This window comes from Pleurodeles waltl, chromosome 6, assembly GCF_031143425.1.
Source record: "Pleurodeles waltl isolate 20211129_DDA chromosome 6, aPleWal1.hap1.20221129, whole genome shotgun sequence".
Classification (NCBI taxonomy): Eukaryota; Metazoa; Chordata; class Amphibia; order Caudata; family Salamandridae; genus Pleurodeles; species Pleurodeles waltl.
In genome coordinates, this window is record NC_090445.1 from 826714518 (window position 1) to 826735534 (window position 21017).

The 21017-nt window shown below is 45.4% G+C and overlaps 1 protein-coding gene across 2 annotated transcripts in view; it reads right to left on the reverse strand.

Annotated features, from left to right (window-relative positions):
- Positions 1-21017, reverse strand: part of AS3MT (arsenite methyltransferase) — a 383350-nt gene that overhangs the window by 197218 nt on the left and 165115 nt on the right. The gene's annotated exons all lie outside the window — the stretch shown is intronic.

Consider the following 21017-nt stretch of genomic DNA (forward strand, 5'->3'; position numbering starts at 1 on the left):
TGTGAGAGCTGGAGCCTATTGACAAGATAGAGATTACAATAGTGAATAGGTGTAAACTAAAAAGCATTAAACATCAACTCAGCCTGATAAGGATCAATGGGGCAGAATTAACTTTATTAAAATTGAGCTAAACATATTAGCAGAAAGGCAATAAAGTCTGCATGCTTGTAGAAAAAACATTACACAAGAGGAGAGAAAAGCCATACATAGAAAAGATCAGAAAATATGACAGAGCCTGGGTATCCAGGAAGCCTGATAAATGAGAACCTTTAATCAGTTTTATCAAGGATAGTAGGTGAGACAGCAGTTTTTTTTAGAGATTATATGTGTGAGAGGAAGGTCATAGAGACAAGATCAGCCTTTTGCAGATAGATTTAGAAGGAAGTCTGAGATAAAAGCCATACATTTTGTGCTGATGAAGATAAATTAGGCCCCTGCCTGGATGATGCAATACTTAGTGTGTCAGACCCACTAAACCTGACAACCACAGTTATTGCTGAACTGGAGAACTCTAAAAATGTCTCATGGTTTAAATATTAACAATGATGCTAAATGCTGGGAATCTTGCTCAATGTGGATCTTAAACAACACATTCTTGGTACAAGTCCATTTCAACAAGTTACCTGATCAATCAAATACTTGGGACTCCAACTTGCAGGCAATAAAAAGGAGATTGTCAACAGCCAAATTGCATGCACTGAAGAGTCAACAGAAAGATCTTAGGAGATGCTGCCCTCTCTTTATTTCAGGGATTGGCAAAATAACTGCAATCAAAATTAAAATCCTATCCAGTATACTATATGTATTCCAAGCACATCCAGTACTACTGCCATTAGATGAGCTGAAAATGCCACAAATGAAAAGAAAAGACTTCAGATGGGCAGGAGATAAAGCTTAAATCAACAAGATACTAACAGCCCAAAGGGAGAAGGGAGGCCTGGCATACCTGGATACCACAAGATACTCTTGTGCGGGACACCTCTGAACTACAGCAGAGTGGACAGCAAGAAAAACAGATAAGAAATGGTTACCCATGGATCACACACTAGTTGGCAGGAAGGACATTGTGGGATTCTGCCTGGCTAAATAAACTGGAGCGACCACCAAATGCATGCCAGTCCACATGATTAAAAACAATCTTGGAGATTTGAGATAGAACCACAGCTGAGGGTGGTCTGAACTCCTTTCCTTCCTCGAAAGCACTGTTACATGATAATCCCTTTTTCACACTGATGTTACAAAGCGAACAGTTCAATTAATGTGGGAGGGGGAATGCAGGCTTATACTCAATTAACAGGCCAATTTTGGGTCCGGTAGACAAGGTTTTACTATGTCCTGATGGAGTCTCTGCCTATCAAATTTTGCGATATCCATCAGCCCAGCAGACATCTCTAGCACCAGCAGGAACCGCCATGATGGCGGTTCCTGTCAATGCATTGTAAGTTAGACGTATGGCTCCATCAACTTTATGGAGCCACACTGCAAATTTATAATGTTGTTTTTAATTTCCCAAAACAAAAACCCAAAGTTGGATTTATGTTTTGGAAAAAAACACAACAATGGCCCCCTCACCATGGGATTTTTCTCCCATGACAGGAGGAGGTGGCTGTCTCCGCCATTGACATAATGAAGGTCTGCCTGGCTACAAAGAAGGCAGGCGGACTTTCAGTTTGGTGGAGAGGGTACTCTGTTGCGACGGAGTACCCTCTCCACAAAACTCTAATCCAGGCCATTAGTCTTTCAACACCATGCTAAAACCTTTGCACAATGCAAGTCAGAAGTTAAATTACAGGACGCAGATCAACTGCAGTACCTGCAACTTTGACACTGGGATATGTACCCCCAGAATAAGGAAGCAACCATAATAATTTTACCCCTATGGGTAAATATTTAACAACACACTTCATCCATGGGCATTGTATCAGGCATTTTTTAAATAGTGGGGGAAGACCAAACCAAGAAGTGATCAAAATATCAAACAAATTAGGGAGCAATCCAACAGATACAAATTTCTGATAAGGAATGGGAAGGAGTATGGAGAGAGAATTCCCAAGCACCACAAAGCCATATCATCTAGAAAGAATACCTAGAATATTCTCTTCCATGCAGACAGACTACATCATATCTATCCAGAAGCTAACAATAAATGTTGGAAATGTAGAGAAGAGACTCCTTACATGTATGTTGGGGGCTGTCACAGACTGATGACATATTGGAAATAGATTCTAATTAATACTAAGGACATTCTGCAGTATCTTATCCCACAGTATTGTTACTACAGGTTCTGTGGAGTGAGGATAAGGACCAAAACATGTCGCTCATTGAGTGCCGTTTACACAAGAGACGGGGGATGCAAAGTTTTTAATTGTGCTACACTGGAAAAAGAAAGATCCTTGCATATAGTAGTGGTTTCGTGAACTGTGGCAATTTCTAGAACTTGAACAGCTAACTTGTAACAAAAAAAGAAAATGTTGAAGTGGAAATCGAAGCTACTTGAAGATAGCTGGTCAGCTACAGGTTACCCAGGAGAGACCAAAAGCATTACAACTATTTGACCACAAGCAATTTTAAGGTGATGGTAATGATTGGGCCTGGACGACTCGGAGTGAGGACGCTAATTATTTGGAATTATCAATAAGTAATGTACTCACTCTTGAAGCTGCTTGAGCTTGAAATAAGAAAAGAAAAGATGTAACTGGCAGACATATAGAGATAAAAGAGGGGGGAGAAGTAGAGGTAGGAGGCAGGGACAAGTTGCATAAAAAAATGAACACGTTTTGAACCCAAAAGCAGCAATGCCCTTGTAGAACAAAGACTACCTCTGCTGAAGAGGGTAACTACCTCTGCTAAAGAGGGTTCTGGAGATTCTTCCTATAACACGCTGCTTTTCAGCTCAACCGTGGAATTAAGTGCTAAGCCACCTTCTACCAAAGTAACAAACAGTTAAAAACTTTAGATTCTGTTGATTCAGATTCATTTGGTCATCATATCACATTGGTAACCAAAAACATAAATTTTTATCCTAAACTGCTCAGGAAGATCCTCCCGATGGTGCAGCTGCCTCAAAGAATTGAACTGACAAGATCCTACGTATTATAGAGATTGAAGTAGTGTGGTTTACGCCCAGAGAAGGCAAAACTAAGCAAGGAAACTCAGTCTAAGCCAAAGGAAAATATCTCACATTACACTGGCCCTGAAAGAACTGCACTTGCTTACGGTGCCACAGGGAATAAAGATAACATTCTCTGCAGTTGTTAAATCTCTGAGGGAAAGAGGGCTGGCCCAAATATCTTTAGTTATATTTCCCGAGCTTTAGAACAAATCTGAGTCTCTGAGCCAGCAATACAAATTAACTAATTCAAACCAAATGTAACCATTTTTCTCCTGCTGAGCAGTCACTCCACGTTACAAGAACTTATCTATTTAATGCTGGGGTCTAAACCTTAGGAATACACCTAATCCGGCAACGTGAAAACAAGCCTTCCAAAAAATACCTTCACAACAGTGCATTTATCCTTCAGGACTTTCATGCTTCAGCAGGAGAAGGGTCAATCTCTTTGGAGTCCCACTTCTCCAGAAATAGAAGCTGAAACATCTATATTGAAGAACAACCAATCAACTGATGATCCAGCAGAAGGATAGGAACAGGTTCTCATCTGCAACTGTTACCAGTTCTGGAAAGTGGCAATATGTCACAAGCTAGTGCTTTATAAAACAAATGAATAAATACATTTGTTTACCAACTTTAACTTTATATGTCTTCTCTGCTGTAAAGTGCTGTATGTCAGAATACACTGTTTGCATATATTAATTTGGAACCAGTAGCAAAATCAAGACTGATTATGTAGAAGAATTGTTTGGTACCAAGGCAGAGATCACTGTACACAAAGAGTGCTTTGGCATATTTAGGGATCTGCAGTATTTCTAGTGTACACTTACCACAAGTTGGATTTTTGAGAAAGCAGCTTCATGTTTTGATTTCTTTGCTAGGCAGTGTGCGCTCGGTTGAGCTGGTAAATGCATACGGAATTCATTATGGTTGGACTACTTCAAGTGTCTGTGCATTCACAGAATCAGCAAACTGCAGAGCTGTTAACCATTGGGAGAGAACCCCAGGACCAAAAGGTTCACCGTTAGTCAATCAGTTTCCAACAATGGCGTATTGATTTAAAATTTTGCGTCAGTGTTCTGGTATTCTAGTGAAACCTTTACTGCTGTTTCTGGGTCTCACGTTCAATATCAGACTCGCAGAACGGATGTAATTCACATCCCCTATCCAAAATCCTATATCCTGCAAGATGCAGTTAAGGATTATGTTTTCTTAAGGTATTTATTATTCTAGTTGTTAGTTTCTGCCTGTAAAAACCTGCATACACAGGGATTATATTACAAACTCAACACTAGCTTCTAACCTTTACAGCAATTGCAAAATCCTGCGTGTCTGTCTCAAAGTAATTACTCTTGACTTAGACGTTTCGTTTGGAAATACTGTCACCATAAACTTACAGTTACTCTAAGAATCACTCTATAAACAAGGACCATATAATTGCAGTGACTTACATTCTCAAGTGGAACTACTGTGATCTTCCCATATGGTCTTTGGTGAATTAATCAGTAACCCGATTGGTGAGGTATCCAATATAACGATTCAAGAACATCAAAATTCACATAACTGGGCAGCCAGGCATTTGCAATGTCAGGGGCTCCTTAGTATCTGTTCATTTTCCCTATGGCATGCTTATCATTATGTTGTAACCATCATTGATGGCAACAGTCCCAAAGGTACGGCTGGATCCAGACTGGATTGGGTTGAACTGTTAAACATTTAAGACCACAACTGACTCTATAAGAGCTCCCACTAAAAGTGGAGTGCCAAAGAATATTATGTTAGTCTTTCCTCACAGAAATTATGTTTCTATTGGGTTGCAGGTTTAAGTATGCAATCAATTACCCTTAGGGACTCTTTTTATATACAATACATTGATAGCTGGCCCTCAGTGGGTTGTGCATAATGCTATTTTTTAATTAATACAGGACTTTTCACACTTGAGAGCTCTTAAGGACACTGGTTATTAACCTGTGTTATGCGGACCCCTGAGGATCAGCGATACATATTAATGAGCTCCACGACTGTTCAGTAAATTAAATAATAGCAGATTAATAAAGTATACACCCATAAAAATGCAAAATCAAAAGTTGAACATTTAAAAATGCTCTGTAAATGTGAATGAATTTGAAATTAGAGACCAAAAATTAGGTTGGTATCCTTAGCTTGATTCGTGACAGCAACAAAATAAAAGGAATCAGTGGTATACGCGATTGCTGGCCTTAACTGAAGCACTACTTTCTACTACAAATAAGAGGATGCATAAGGAGCAAAATAAAGACAATGTGATATGGTAAATTCTAGCACATCTTTTAATATAAAAGTACATTCTGAAAAGCTCCACCCTTTCCATTAAAATTTCGATTGTTTGATATTTGTGTTTGTGAATTACAGAATATATTTCATAATTTATGTATTTTTTTGATGTATAATTGTTTCTGGACTTTTGTGTATTTCTTTGAGGTTGAAATCAAAAGATTGCTTAGGCCAGAGTCCCTGGCTTCCAATAGTGACTCAGTGGGGGGTCCAGGGGTCCACAGAAGTCAAAAGGTTATGAACCACTGCTTTAGATGACTGCCTCGACTACATTCCACCAAAAGCTTTTAGCACTGCAGATGGCCATAGGCATTTCTTCTAATAGCAAAATGCATTCTGAGGTTCATTCTGTTCCCCAACAGTAAGGATAAGTGTGTTCTTCTGGCATGTTTAGGTATTGACTTTTAAGATTCGGCTTCAGTCAAGACTTTTAAATGTAACTAAAATGATATGTATAATATATGTTCTTATAATGGCTTTCAGCCGGCCTTCTTCATCCAGTGGTCTGCAATTGTGCAATTCACATTATTCTTCCACCTTCTACAGCAATGAGTCAGCCAATTTCATCCATTGGCTAACTTCATTATGAGGGATGGCATTCTGCCCTTTCACAAGGAGCACATCCCCACACAAACTAATTCCCTTAACTGCAGTGACTATTATGGAAATGTGAGCTTTTTGAGACCAAAATATATTTTTGCTTATAGCCAAAAAAAAATTGATAAGGGCCCGTCAGCTCCTGCAACAATACATTTTTGCAAATCCATGGTAAACAAAACAAGCACCTACAATGGCAAACAGGCTTGTGGCTAATGCAAGACCTACTGACTTTGCCAACGCTTGTTTGAAAGTTAGCCTTATACTCATACGGTATGTTTACATAGTTTGACAATGTATATGCATTATTCTGTAATGTCATCTTGCATTTTTACCATGTTTACAATTTTACATGTTTGTTAATATAATTTTATTTCAAGCTTATCTCCTTGTTTTACTGTTTATATTTTTTCTAGCTCTCTTGTAATGTAATTTATGTTGTTCTTTCATAGACTGCTTATTCACAATGAGTTACGTCTGGACACTATGAAATATGTAAAGGTAAACATTTTGGTTTCTTGTATGCATACAGTAAATCTTCTGACTGTTCCATTGGTTTTGTGTGTGTGTGCATTGTACACAGTTTACACAGATTACATTCTTTATCAGTTAGTGCACATTTTATGACGTTTTTTAGTGACAATATGGTAAAAATGTCACAATGTTTATTTGCCATATTCTCATTTAGGAACAAATTAATAAAATGGGCATCAATCCCGAAAAGAAGTAATCTGCACATCTACACTGTGCATAAATCACAGAAACGTACACACCTCTGCAGACAGAGCTATGGAAAGCAATTTCAGCACATACGCTATATTGTTCACAATATGACCCTATATTCTATAAAGCACTATTGTGGTGTTTCTAATACAAACAAACCCACACATGAAGGAGTCGGCCAGGATTAAGAACAATGAACTAAGGCCCTCATTATGAGTTTGGCGTTCTTTTGGCAAGACTGCTGCAGCTGTATGTGCCAAAAGACCACAAGTGTTGGCGGTATTCCGCCTGCTGTATACAGTCCACAATATAGACCACCAAAATACAGCCACAAATCTGACAACGCCAGGACAACCGAAGGTGGGAAAGAGGAGGTCCCACCACTAGCTCCGCCACGCCGACCACATCCCGCCCTCCATATTACTACCCAGAAATCAGCACAGCAGTAGATGCACGGCAGTAAACCGAACCGCCATGCTCAAAAACTCACCATAACACAACACCACATTGGACAGAACAAATACCTCAAACCTGGGACACAAAAATACAACACACACCTGCTTACTGCACCATGTAACACCCTACCACACACACCCACAAACCTTTGTAACTAGAGAAACACAGAGAGAGAGAGGAGCGCACACACAGCACTTCAATACCATAGCCACCATCACACTACACTCGCATCACACACCACAACACTGCATTAGCTACATAATACACACATTGCCACTGCACAAAAACACCACATAACAGCGCACATAACCAAATACCCCGCACCCCACCAACCACCACACTCTGCATCCTTGCACATAACACCACCCTCAACACAACCACCATGTCACGTCAAAAGCACCCACGCTTCACAGACGATGAGCTGAGGGTCATGGTTGATGAAATCATCAGGGTAGAGCCACAACTGTTCATAGCACAGGTACAGTAAACCTCCATTACCAGGAAAATGGAGTTATGGCAGAGAATTGTTGACAGGGTAAACTCATTGGGCAACCCTCCACACGCAAGGGAGGACATCAGGAAGAGGTGGAACGACCTACAGAGGAGTGGCGTTCCATGGCATCCAGACACCAGATCGCCATTCACAAAACTGGGGGTGGACCTCCACCTCCTCCCACAGAATTTGCATCATGGGAGGAGGTGGTCTTGGCAATACTGCATCCTGAGGACCTCCATGGAATACCCGGAGGACTGGAGTATGGTAAGTCACTAACACTCCCCTTGGTACCAACTACTCCTGTCCGGCATGCTTCCTCACCACCCTATCATTCCCCAAATCACCCTATCAACCACTCCACCTCACACCCAGTCACCTAATACCTCTCCCCTGCATGCAACAACACCACCAAGCCACAACGCCCACACAGTCCCTCCCAAGTCCACGGATAGCAATACCAATGACAAACACTACGACTCCCAGAAAGCACCTGCACATCCACTGCAATACCCGACTGCTCAATTCAACACCTGCATGTACAAACCTTGCACCACCAACACCAACTGGATGCATAGAATGAGGAAAACTCATGGCAATGACAGCTATGCAATTCCCATGTCCCATTTCAGAATGTAACGTGTCATCCCCTCAAAATCCACAATGGCTGCAGTGCTGCATCTGTCATTGCCATAAGTGGGAATCCAGTGAAGCCACTGTATGCATCAGACAGACAACCAATCACTCATTCACCAAGTGACACTTTCCACTTATCTCACAGGTACCCCAGCTGCTGGCACCACGGAGACAATGCCAGAGACAGCCAGCCCTTAACAGGATGAAGGCCCCAGTGACGACTATGCCTCAGGATGCATGGACAGTGACGACTTACCTGGCCCATCGGGGACATCTAGTCAGTCCTCCACTACCAGCCTCACCCTGCCCACCGCCCCCCCACCAAGTGGCAACAACTTCACAGCCAGCCCCTCGTCCCCAGACCTTTGTCACAAGGACAGGACAATCAATTGTGTGCCCCGCAGTACAGCAACCAGAGTAAAACCCTCCAACCCAAGACAATGAAGGTCCTGGTGACATTGGGTGTAGGCACACCATGTCTGTGGCACAGGCACAGGGGGCGTGGGAGGGCACCTGTGGGCCAGAGGACGGGGCAGCCAAGGGAGCCAACTGACCAGGAGTCAATTTCACAAGTCCTGGGTATGGCCCAATCCCAGAAAAAGATGAGTCAAATAATCTCCATCTTTGGGGAAAATGAAAGGCTGCAGAGGGAATAGCACCAGAAGTTCATGCAGCAGTGGCAGACTCTCAATGCCTCCATTGCAGCAGTGCTCAGGGACCTCCCCAACATCCCGTATCCCACCTCCACCTACCAGCAAGCCCCTCCATTGGCTACCCAGCATCTGAGCCATCTACTACTGTGGCATCCAGTGGACTGGAGGCCCTGCCAGGGGACCCACAGGCCACTGACATCCCTCCCTCTGCAGCTGAGGAACACCCCCGCTGAAAACGTGGTCGTCCATTCAGGCATTCTGCTGGAGCAGATGCCAAGACAAAAACTACCACCAGGAAGTGAACCTTCCCTGAACATTCTCCCTTGTGTGCCACTGACACACCCTGTTGACTTTTCAATGCCATAACTCACCTTTTCCTATGGCCCTAGGACACTGGACTTGTAGTACCTACAGCTAGGCTATCTACTTTGAGGATTTCATCCAGCATGACCCCCACTCCAACTTTTGAACCCAATATGCACAATAAACACTGTAGAGCGCAGAAAATGCATACAGGTCTTCACTGTATGATGTTCAAATGTTAACAAACTTAAATGACATGTCATGTACCACCCATCAACCCACAGCCAGTGCAAATCACAGTAGAAGTATGCATCCTCTGCAGGGAACTTAGGGCACCACAGATAGCTTATTAGTGGTATCAAAGGAGAGTCAGTAACCCAGCCACACACCAGAGTAGACCCAGTAGTCCTATCTGTAAAATCAACAACAAAGGGACACAAATCAGGATGTGAGTCAAGGTGCCATCCTATGCGCATATGCAGGAACTTGCTGTGATGGCCATTGTTATATGCCTAGGAAACCGGACACATCACATTGCACCTCTACATCAAAAATACAATAATTTCATAAACAAAAACATGTAGCTGACATCAGGAATGGGCTGTAGACAACACCTCCAACTGTATGCAGACACAACTTGCCATCAATGCCTCAACCAGCAGGTAGGATAAGTAATGAAACTCTTAATACAGTCAATAGCCTGCCTCACTTCTGGACAGGAGATGACATGACACATTGCACATAACAAGATTGTTCAAAGTAGATGTAAGCCTGCCAACCTACAGATGGTCAAAATGGCAGTGTGTTGACTACTTACACTGCTCTAGACATACAATCAGTCATCCTTCATCAGCCATATATGGGAAGGGTAAATGTGGCATCCCAACTGATAAACCTGGCCAGGATGGACATTTCATTGTATCCAAATGCTAAGATGTAATTTGCAAAATCAAACAGACAACATACCTGTAGGTCATTGGAAGTACCAAATGATCAACTCTGTCCTGGACTCAGCTGCACCCTCCTCATCACTCTCCATGTGTCCATCACCACCCACAGGTCCAGCAGCCACCTCCTCATCTGCCAGTAATGAGATGTGACGTCTGAGGGCCAGATTGTGGAGCATGCAGCAGGCAACAATTATCTTACACACCTTTTGGGGACTGTAGAGGAGGGCACCTCCTGATACGTGGAGACATCAAAATCTTGCCTTGAGTAGGCAAAATGTCCTTTCAATCACACGCCTCGCCCTACCGTGGGCCTCGTTGTAATGTGTCTCTGCATCAGAGGCAGGGTACCTCACTGGTGTCAACAGCCTGGGAAGGTTAGGATATCCAGTGTCTCCTGAGTGAATAGAGGCAGGACCTGTTAGAAACCAGATAAAAACACATGGAATATAGTGTTGACAGGTGCAACAACAGAGACACAAATCCACACACATACCAACCAATTAGCCAAGCCCTCTCTCGTTGTAGACCTGCCATCATGTTTGGGATATTGCTCTTCCTCATTATGTAGGCATCATGGAGAGATCCCAGAAACTAAGCAGTCACCTAGGAGATATACTGGTCTGCCAAGCACGCCACCTGCATGTTTACAGAGTGGAAGTTTTTCCAGTTCCGATAGACCTGTTTGTTGACACTTGGAGGAACCAAAGCAATATTGGTGCCATCAATAACCCCTATTACGTGAGGGATGTGTCCCAACTCATAGAAGGCATCCTTCACAGTGGCCGAATCCGCAGGATAGGGAGGGCCGAATGTAACTGTCCAGGTGCTTCTGGAAAGCTGACAGTAGATCCTGCAACACAATGCTGAACATGGGCTGTACATCCCTGCAGCCAAGCCCACTGTAAACTGGAAGGAGCCAGTGGCAAGGAAGTGCAGCACCGATAACACTTGGACCATGGGAGGGATGGCATTGGGACTGCGGATGGCAGGCAGTAGATCAGCCTCCAGCTGAGTACAGAGTTCCATGATGGTGACACAATTCAATCTGTAGGTCTGCACGATGTGCCTTTCCTCCAAGGTGGCGTGGTCGACTACCGGACGGTACACTGGTTCATTCCTCCTTCTCATTACATGGTATCTAGAATGGAGAGGAAAATATTGTTTTATGTGATGTGCAGGTCAAACATGTTATCAGTCCAATATATTGTGATACACACAAAAAAATGCAGATATGACTGAAAGGGTGACAGTAGCTACATAGGGTAAGTAGGAGTGTCATTAATGGCATGCGTGCTGGCAGTAACTGGTCCTGTACATGGTATGTGTCATCCAATACATGTGTGATGGTGCAGGTCATGAGCACATGTGTGTATAGGTACCAAAACAGCCAACGGGCCAGCATGTAGGGGCATATTCACTTCATGTGACATACGTGTTGTATCCACCATGTATGTGGCCGGGTATGACATACATACATGGGCCTGGGCACTAATCGGGAAATTTCATTGTAATGACGCACTTACATTTCTCAGATAACCACTTAACTGTACGTAAAATGGAAGCCACCTGTCCAGCAGCACAGGACAGGTGGAAGTGTGCAATTCCGCCAGCGTATGCCGTCATGGCAGTGGTAACTGCTGTGTAACTTCTCATTGGTTGCCATTGCTGCCTATGGGGGACTGGGGCCAATGATGATCACCGCCGGCGGTGACGTATTGTACAAGGCAGCTGTGACCGCCATTTTCTGCCAACTAGCTAACTTGACTCCTGACACTCATGCAAGCAAGACCTCCACTATGTGAGCTGTTGTGTACTGTCTCTGGGATCCATTATGCTTGTCCTGCAGGTGATAGGGCCCTGGCCTTTACACAGGAAGAACTGAAAAAACTGGTGGAAGGGTTCCTACCCCTGTATGAACAGCTGTATGGGGCACCAGAGGAACAGGTGAGCCCCATGCCATTGCCGTGTGTGATAGGGGTGTGATGCTGTGAGTGGCGGTGTCATACCAGCAACGGTGTGCACGCATGCTGGGGGCATGGATGTATGGAGTGTAATCTGTTTGGATAGATGTGGATGGCGATGTGTGTGTGTTTGGTGTATGTAGGCCACTGCTGTCAATGTAGTGCCTCTCCTCCTGTCTAAGTCACCCATCCAGGTCAGCACCCATCAGAAGAAGGGGCTTTGGAGGACTATCGCCAAGCAAGTGCGGACCCTGGGGGCCCATAGCCGGAGGAGCACCCATTGCAGAAACTGGTGGGAGGACCTGAGATGTTTGGCTCGGAAAATCGCGGAGGCCCAGCTGGGGATGTCCTCCCAACGAGGGAGGGGTGCCTGTCGGACCCTGACCCCCTAATGGCCTGCATTTTGGTGGTGGCCTACCCTGAGGTGGAAGGGCGCTTGAGGGCTGGACAACAGCCACAAGGGGGTGAGTACTGACTGTAAACTGGCACCTGACAAGCCTTGAATGGGATTGGGTGGCTGCATACTGTGAATGTGTTCACTGTAAGGTGCACATTGACAATGTGTATCAGTGACCCTGAAGGGTAACCATGGAGTAAGTGTGACAAGGCAATGGTGCTAGTTAACTGCACTTCCAAACTTGACATGGGTGGTCCTGTTTCATCACCCTATTCATTCTGTCTGACCAGCTCCAAACAAATCAATTTTTGTATCAGAGCTGCCAAGCCTATTCCATCTATGTACGTCCCCTACTGCAACTGCGTTTGCATTGGTATGGTACAGTAGCTGTTATTGGCTGTATGTGGGTCTGGCTTAACATGTCCTCCACAAAAAGGGCCCCAATGGGACTGGAGTATTAGACTGATAGCTGACTATGCAATGTCACCGCCAGAGTTGAGGGATGTGTTGTGACACAACAATGGGATACTGCTAATGACTCTAAGGCTGATGGTACAGCAAGTGCTGCTCATTTAGATGTCAGTGTGTGGACTAGGCCTTACTAAACTGGAGTGCTACTAGTTCAGATGATGGCCCAGGGACCTAACTGATGAGACAACTTAAGGGCTCCATGTGAATTGTTGTATGTTCTAGGCATATCCCTGTAGTACAGCAAAGTCACAGCCTCCACATGTCCAAATTCCTAGCTGTGTGCGCGTATGATGTAAACTAAGGCCCTTATTTATACTTTTTTAGCGCTGCATTTGCGTCATTTTTTGACGCAAAATCGGCGCAAACGTACAAAATACAATTGTATTTTGTAAGTTTGCGCCGATTTTGCGTAAAAAATTGGCGCAAATGCGGCACTAAAAAAGTATAAATATGGGCCTAAGACTTACAGCTTTGCATGTGCAATAGGTATTGGCAGACTTGGAGTGCCTTGGCAATGGCATCCGCTGACATGAGATGTAAAGTGTGATATGTACATGTTCATATATGTCAATGAGAGTTAGGTTTTGACCGTTTCCCTACCTCTCTCTTTCACTCCCACCACCCCTCTTTCTCTCCCTTTGTGTGCATCAGCATCATCTGGTGAAGGAGAAGGGGTACAGGTGAGTGAAGATGCAGCAGCCCACGGGACCCAGGAGGCTGGATCCATCGAGGCCAAGGGACCCAGTGGGACTGAGGGCGAGAGGAGTGCCACGGAGGAGACCGGTTCTTCAACATCATCATCAGATTCTTCTTCCAGTGGACACTCCCTAGCAGTGGGGACTGATCGGGGACCACCCTTGCACCATCTGGTCCGCCACCCCTCTTACTAGCACCGCCCTCCCAGTAGCTCCCCACCCAGTTGCCTGTACCTGCTCTCCCAAGAGGGTGGGCTTCTCCTTTGCCGCAGGCACCTCTGCCCCAGTCAGCCCTGCTGCCCTCAGTGAGTAGGCTATTGACCTTCTGAGGTCCATCTCTGTGGGTCAGACAACCATTGTGAATGTCATTCAGGCAATGCATTCCTGGAAGGCACTCAAAGTGCCCTGTCTGGCCTGCAGAGAAACTTTCAGGCTCTGGCCTCCTTGCTGATGGCAGCCAGTGTTCCTTCTTCTTCAGTACCCCCTCCAGCTACCTCTGCCCAATCCCATACCCCTCTCCCCACACCCATCCAGAGCACAAAGTCAGACCGCCATTCATCTACCTCAACAGACGCGGTTCACAGTGACACATGCACCACAAGCCCCACCACCACCATGCACACAGGCAACACCCACCTGCACACACAACATCCACTCCCTACACTGACATCCACACCACCACCTTCTTCACAGACACTATACCACTCCCCTAAAACTCATGGTGTCCCTCCTGACCCCAGCCCTTCCACCTCCCAGCCCTCCCATGCCCCTGCCAAAAAAATCAACCCCCTCCCAAACCCAAACTCCCTCCTTCCAAGGACAAACCTAAGGAGACACAAGCTAAGGCAAAATCCAAGCCCACCCACCCAAACCCCAATGGCAAACCCAAGGACCCCCCTCCCAAACCACTCCCACCCCCTGACTACTACCCCATCACCCCTGAGGTGCCTGCCTGCCCTCTTGATGCTACTACCATGTGGAGGCCACTTTGTAGTCAGGAGTCAAGTTGGGGCATTCACAAATGCCATATGTGCCTGGTGGCACATGGACTACTTGGACTGGCCAGTTGGCCCTATTTGTACCTGTTTGATATTTTAATAATCTATTTAATAATAGATAGGGGCCAACCTCTTGTTGGTCTCGATGGAGACATACTTGTCCTGCCTTTAATTCGTGATGGATATGTTGTCTTAGTGCCATTTGGTTTGTGTTAGTTTTGTGTATGTGATGTGATTGTGTTGCAGCATTTGTTGTGTGGTTTCCTTGTGCATTATACTTGGTGTGATGTATTGTGATGGTTGTGTGTGGCATTGTGTGTTTGTTTGTGTGTGTGGTGATAGATTTTGTAGATAAGTGCCACTGTTGGCATGGTTACCCGCTCCCCCACCCCTCACACTTTTTGCCTAGTATTGATGCCAACTTTGATTGAAAGTAAGCTGAGATCCTGCTAACCAGCACCAGTGTTCTTTCCCAAACTCTGTACCTTTGTTTACACAATCATTACACCCTTGGCAAACAGTTGAGACCCTTGTAAAAGGTACCCATGGTACCAAGGGCCCTGAGCTCAGGAAAGGTCCCCAAGGGCAATATGTATTATGCCACCCTAGGGGACCCCTCACCATGGCACATGTACACTGTCTTTGCAGCTTGTGTGTGCTTGTGGGGAGAAAAAGACAAAGTCGACATGGCACCCCTATCAGGGTGCCATGCCCACAAACCACTGCATGTGGCATAGGTAAGACACCCCTCCAGCAGGCCTGTCAGCCCTATTGCAGGGTGCACTATACCACAGGTGAGGGCACAGCTGCATGAGCAATATGCCCCTACAGTGCCTAAGTCCATTCTTAGAAATTGTAAGTGCAGTGTAGCCATAATGAGTATATAGTCTGGGTGTTTGTCATTATGAACTCCACAGCTCCATAATGGCTTCACTGAATACTGGGAAGTTTGATATCAAACTTTTCAGCACAATAAACCCCCACTGATGCCAGTGTGGGGTTTATTGAAAAATGCATACAGAGGGCATCTTAGAGATGACCCCTGTATGTTAGCTAAACTGCTAGTGCAGGACTGACCTGTCTGTGCCAGCCTGCCACTTTCAGACAAGATTCTGACCATCCGGGGTGAAAGTCTTTGTGCTCTTGGTGGTCAGAAACAAAGCTTGTCCTGGGTAGAGGTACTTCACACCTCCCCCCGGCAGGAACTGTGGCACCTGGCGGTGAGCCTCAAAGGCTCAAACCTCATGTTACAATGCTCCAGTGCACTGCAGCTAGTGGAGTTGGCCCTTCTCCAACAAAGCCCCACTTTTGGCGGCAAGTCCGGCGGGAAAATTTGGAAAACGGGGAGGAGTGACCTCCCCAGCTAGGACCATCCCTAAGGTGTCCAGAGCTGAGGTGACCTCCACCCTGCAGAATCCTCCATCTTGGTTTGGAGGACACGGACCAATAATAAGGTTAGGTTTGTGCCCCCCTCCCCAAAGGGAGTGGACACAGGAAGGGGGTAGCCACCCTCCGGGACAGAAGCCATCGGCTACTGCCCTCTGACCCGTGTAACACCCCTAAATCTTGTATTTAAAGGCTTCCCGGAACCCAGCTCACCAGATTCCTGGCAACCTGACAAGAGGAAGGACTGGATAGGTAAAACCCCCAGCAGAGAAAAAGGAAGATGACAACTGACTTGGCCGCAGCCCTAGCGGGCTGTCTCCTGCTTCAAAGTACCTACAAAAGAACAGCGACGCATCCAGCGGGACCAGCAACCTCTGCCAAGCTCCGGAGGACTGCCCTGCACCCAAAAGGAACAAGAACTTCCGTGGACAGCGACCCTGTCTCAGAAGAAACCAACAACTAAAGGACTCCAACCTCACTCTGAATGTGTGAGTCCTAACCATTCTGCACCTGACGCCCACGGCCGTGACCAGGTGGCCCAACCAGCTAGAGAGGATCCCCAGACGATTCCGAGCAAGTGCCCACCATTGGTTGACCTCTCCACGCCTCCACGATGACACCTGCAGAGGGAATCCTGAGGACCCCCCCTAACCGCAAAGCTCCAGACAAAGATATCTCACGCCTAAGGACACATTGCACCAGTAGCCCCGAGGCCTTGGAGAACCCGACCTCTGGTGCAGCAACGTTCAGCAGGCAGCCCGCCTCCCTGTGGTTTTCCCGAGACAACCCCCCGGACCTCGCATGCAGCCTTTGAGTGACCCCCGGGGCCCCCTCATAGAGAATCATTGGACACCCAACATCTTGTTTGCACCCTGCACCTGGCTGCCCCAGTGCTGCTGAAGGTGTATGTTTGGTGCCTAATTGTGGCCTCCCCAGTGCTCCTCTAAAAGTGCCGCCAGTCTCCATAGGAGCCCACGTCAATTTTACCTACACTTTGACCTCTGCACCTGGCCAGTGATGGGTGTTTGGGGTTAACTTGAACCCTAGCCTGTGGACTTCCCAACCCCTGCAGACTGGGAACTGTAAGTGTTGTACTTGCCTGTAAAACGATCTAACTTTTCTTCCCCCCAGGAACTGTTGTTGAAAATTGCACTGTCAAGTTTTAAAACAAATCATTGCCAATATTTCAAAAACTGTATAACTTATCAATTTCAAACAAAGTACTGCTGATACATGTGTGAAATAGGAATCTATTGTAGTACTTACCTGCAACTTGAATCTTGTGGTTCGAAAAATAAATGAAGAAAATATGTTTGTTACATAAAAACCATTGGTCTGGAGTTAGGTCATTGAGTGTGTGCTTCTTCTATTGTCTGTGGTGTACAACAAATGATTTGCACTACCCTCTGATAAGCCTAACATCTCGACCACACTACCACAAAAAAAGAGCATCAGTATTATCTACTTTAGCCTCTGTTAAACCTCTGGGGAGCCCCGGACTCTGTGCACACTATATCTCATTTTGATATAGTATATACAGAGCCTGCTTCCTACAGATCTGTCATGTGCGTTGTGTGGACATGGTGTGACATCTGACACGTTGAGTGGCAGTGTTTTGGTATGAGTTGGTTGTATGTGGTTGTGATGTGTTGCTGTCATTATGTGTTTTCATATGGAGGTGTGCAGTGTTGTTCCTTGCCAATGGCTTTGTGTGTTTGCCGTAGTGATGTCGTTGTGTGAGTCTGTGGTATTGTGTATGTTTGGTTTAGACAGTGGCTGTGATAAGTGTGTGCGGGGTGGTGTGTGGATGGCACGTGTATGTTGACCGTGGTGTAAGCCTGTGTGTATGTTGGTGTGTGTATGTATGTTGGTATTGGTGTTAGTTTGCGTGTGTGTCTGTTGCTCACCAATCCGGATGTATGTGTTGTGTGTGTACTAATGCCTTTCCTTCCAGTGTGTGCTAGGTGGGAGTACTTACGGTTGTTGTCTTCGTCGCTGGTTCTGGACATGTAGGGCGTTCAGGAGCAGTGGGAAGACTTCAAGTTCAGGTTCCATGGCAGCTCCAGATGTGACTGTGTTCCTGAAGGTGAGAGTTAGCTTTTATACTGGTCGTTTCTGCTAGGGGGTGGCGGATATCCTGGCAATGTGTAACCTCGTAATATGCTTGGCGGTGACATGGTCCCCGCCGGACAGGAAATGCCTGCTGTGGCGGTCCATCCGCACTGGCGGTACTGGTGGTCTACTGGCTGTGTACACCACCATGCTCATAATATGGCAGTGTTCTCCGCCGGTCCTGCGGCGTGACCGCCACCTCCACCGCGGGCCTATGTGCCTTATTTACGAGGCCCTTGCGCCATATATAGAATGGAGCACAGAAGGGAAAGAACAAGGCAAAAGTAACCGTAGGATGGGTGCAACACTTTTTAGAGACCCAGTGAATCAAGATGACAATGAAGAAAACACATCTCCATGAATAAATTGGGAAGCCTTTAAGGAGATAGGTCGGGACATAGTGATCTCTATAGAAGCTATTGTTTTCCTGAGATACTACACTAAAAGTAATTAAACTGGAAGAGGAACTATGAAAGCTGGAAGCTATTGACAAGACAAAGATAACCATAGTGAATAGGTGTAAACTAAAAAGCATTAAACATGAACTCAGCCTCCTAAGGATCAATGGGGCAGAATGAAAATGTCACTTACCCAGTGTACATCTGTTCGTGGCATCAGTCGCAGTAGATTCGCATGTTCTGCAATAGCTCGCCATCTGGTGTTGGGCCGGAGTGTTACAAGTTGTTTTTCTTCGAAGAAGTCTTTCGAGTCACGGGACCGAGTGACTCCTCCTTTTGTCTCCATTGCGCATGGGCGTCGACTCCATCTTCGATTGTTTTTCCCCGCAGAGGGTGAGGTAGGAGTTGAATTGTAGTAATAGTGCCCATGCAATGGAGTGACTAAGTATGCACCTATTTAAGGTTGAGATGATACATATATAAATAATTGAAGGTAACTTCCAAACTGCTACAGGCTCCCGGGGAGGCGGGTGGGCACATGCGAATCTACTGCGACTGATGCCACGAACAGATGTACACTGGGTAAGTGACATTTTCAGTTCGATGGCATCTGTCGCTGTAGATACGCATGTTCTGCATAGACTAGTAAGCAGTTATTTCCCCAAAAGCGGTGGATCAGCCTGTAGGAGTGGAAGTAGTCTGAAATAATGTTCTTAATACGGCTTGACCTACTGTGGCTTGTTGTGCGGATAACACGTCTACACAGTAGTGCTTGGTGAATGTGTGAGGCGTAGACCATGTGGCTGCCTTACATATTTCTTGCATTGGGATGTTTCCTAGAAAGGCCATGGTAGCACCTTTCTTTCTGGTTGAGTGTGCCCTTGGTGTAATGGGCAGCTGTCGTTTAGCTTTAAGGTAGCAGATTTGGATGCATTTAACTATCCATCTGGCTATACCTTGTTTTGAAATTGGGTTTCCTGCATGAGGTTTTTGAAATGCAATAAAGAGTTGTTTAGTCTTTCTGATGTTTTTTGTTCTGTCAATGTAATACATCAATGCTCTTTTGACATCTAATGTATGTAGTGCCCTTTCAGCTACGGTATCTGGCTGTGGAAAGAACACTGGAAGTTCCACTGTTTGATTTAGATGGAACGGTGAAATAACCTTTGGCAAAAATTTAGGATTGGTCCTTAGGACGACTTTATTTTTGTGTAGTTGTATAAAAGGTTCCTGTATAGTAAACGCCTGAATCTCGCTTACTCTTCTCAGGGAAGTAATGGCGATGAGAAATGCCACCTTCCAGGTTAGGAACTGTATGTCGCAGGAGTGCATGGGTTCAAAAGGTGGACCCATAAGTCTAGTTAGGACAACATTTAGGTTCCATGAAGGAACAGGTGGTGTTCTTGGTGGTATAATTCTCCTAAGGCCCTCCATGAATGCTTTAATGACTGGTATTTTATATAGGGAAGTTGAATAGGTAGTCTGCAGGTATGCAGATATTGCTGCAAGGTGAATCTTAATGGAAGAGAAAGCTAGGTTAGATTTTTGTAAGTGAAGCAAGTAACCCACTACATGTTCTGGAGTTGTGTGTAATGGTTGTATTTGATTAATATGGCAGTAGCAAACAAACCTCTTCCATTTACTTGCATAGCAGTGCCTGGTGGATGGCCTTCTTGCTTGTTTTATGACTTCCATACATTCTTGGGTAAGTTGTAAGTGCCCGAATTCTAGGATTTCAGGAGCCAGATTGCTAGATTCAGCGATGCTGGATCTGGGTGTCTGATCTTTTGGTTGTGCTGTGTCAACAGATCTGGCCTGTTGGGCAATTTGATGCAGGGTACCACTGATAGGTCTAGCAGCGTTGTGTACCAGGGTTGCCTTGCCCAAGTTGGTGCTATCAATATGAGTTTGAGTTTGCTTTGACTGAGTTTATTTACCAGGTAAGGAAGGAGAGGGAGAGGAGGAAAAGCGTAAGCAAATATCCCTGACCAGTTCATCCATAGGGCATTGCCTTGGGATTGTTTGTGTGGGTACCTGGATGCGAAGTTTTGGCATTTTGCGTTCTCCCTTGTCGCAAACAAGTCTATCTGAGGTGTTCCCCAGAGTTTGAAATAAGTGTTCAGAATTTGGGGGTGAATTTCCCATTCGTGGACCTGTTGGTGATCTCGAGAGAGATTGTCTGCGAGTTGATTTTGTATCCCTGGTATAAACTGTGCAATTAGGCGAATTTGGTTGTGAATTGCCCAATGCCAAATTTTTTGTGCTAGCAGGCTTAACTGCGTGGAGTGCGTCCCTCCCTGCTTGTTTAGATAATACATTGTTGTCATGTTGTCTGTTTTGACGAGAATGTATTTGTGAACTATTAT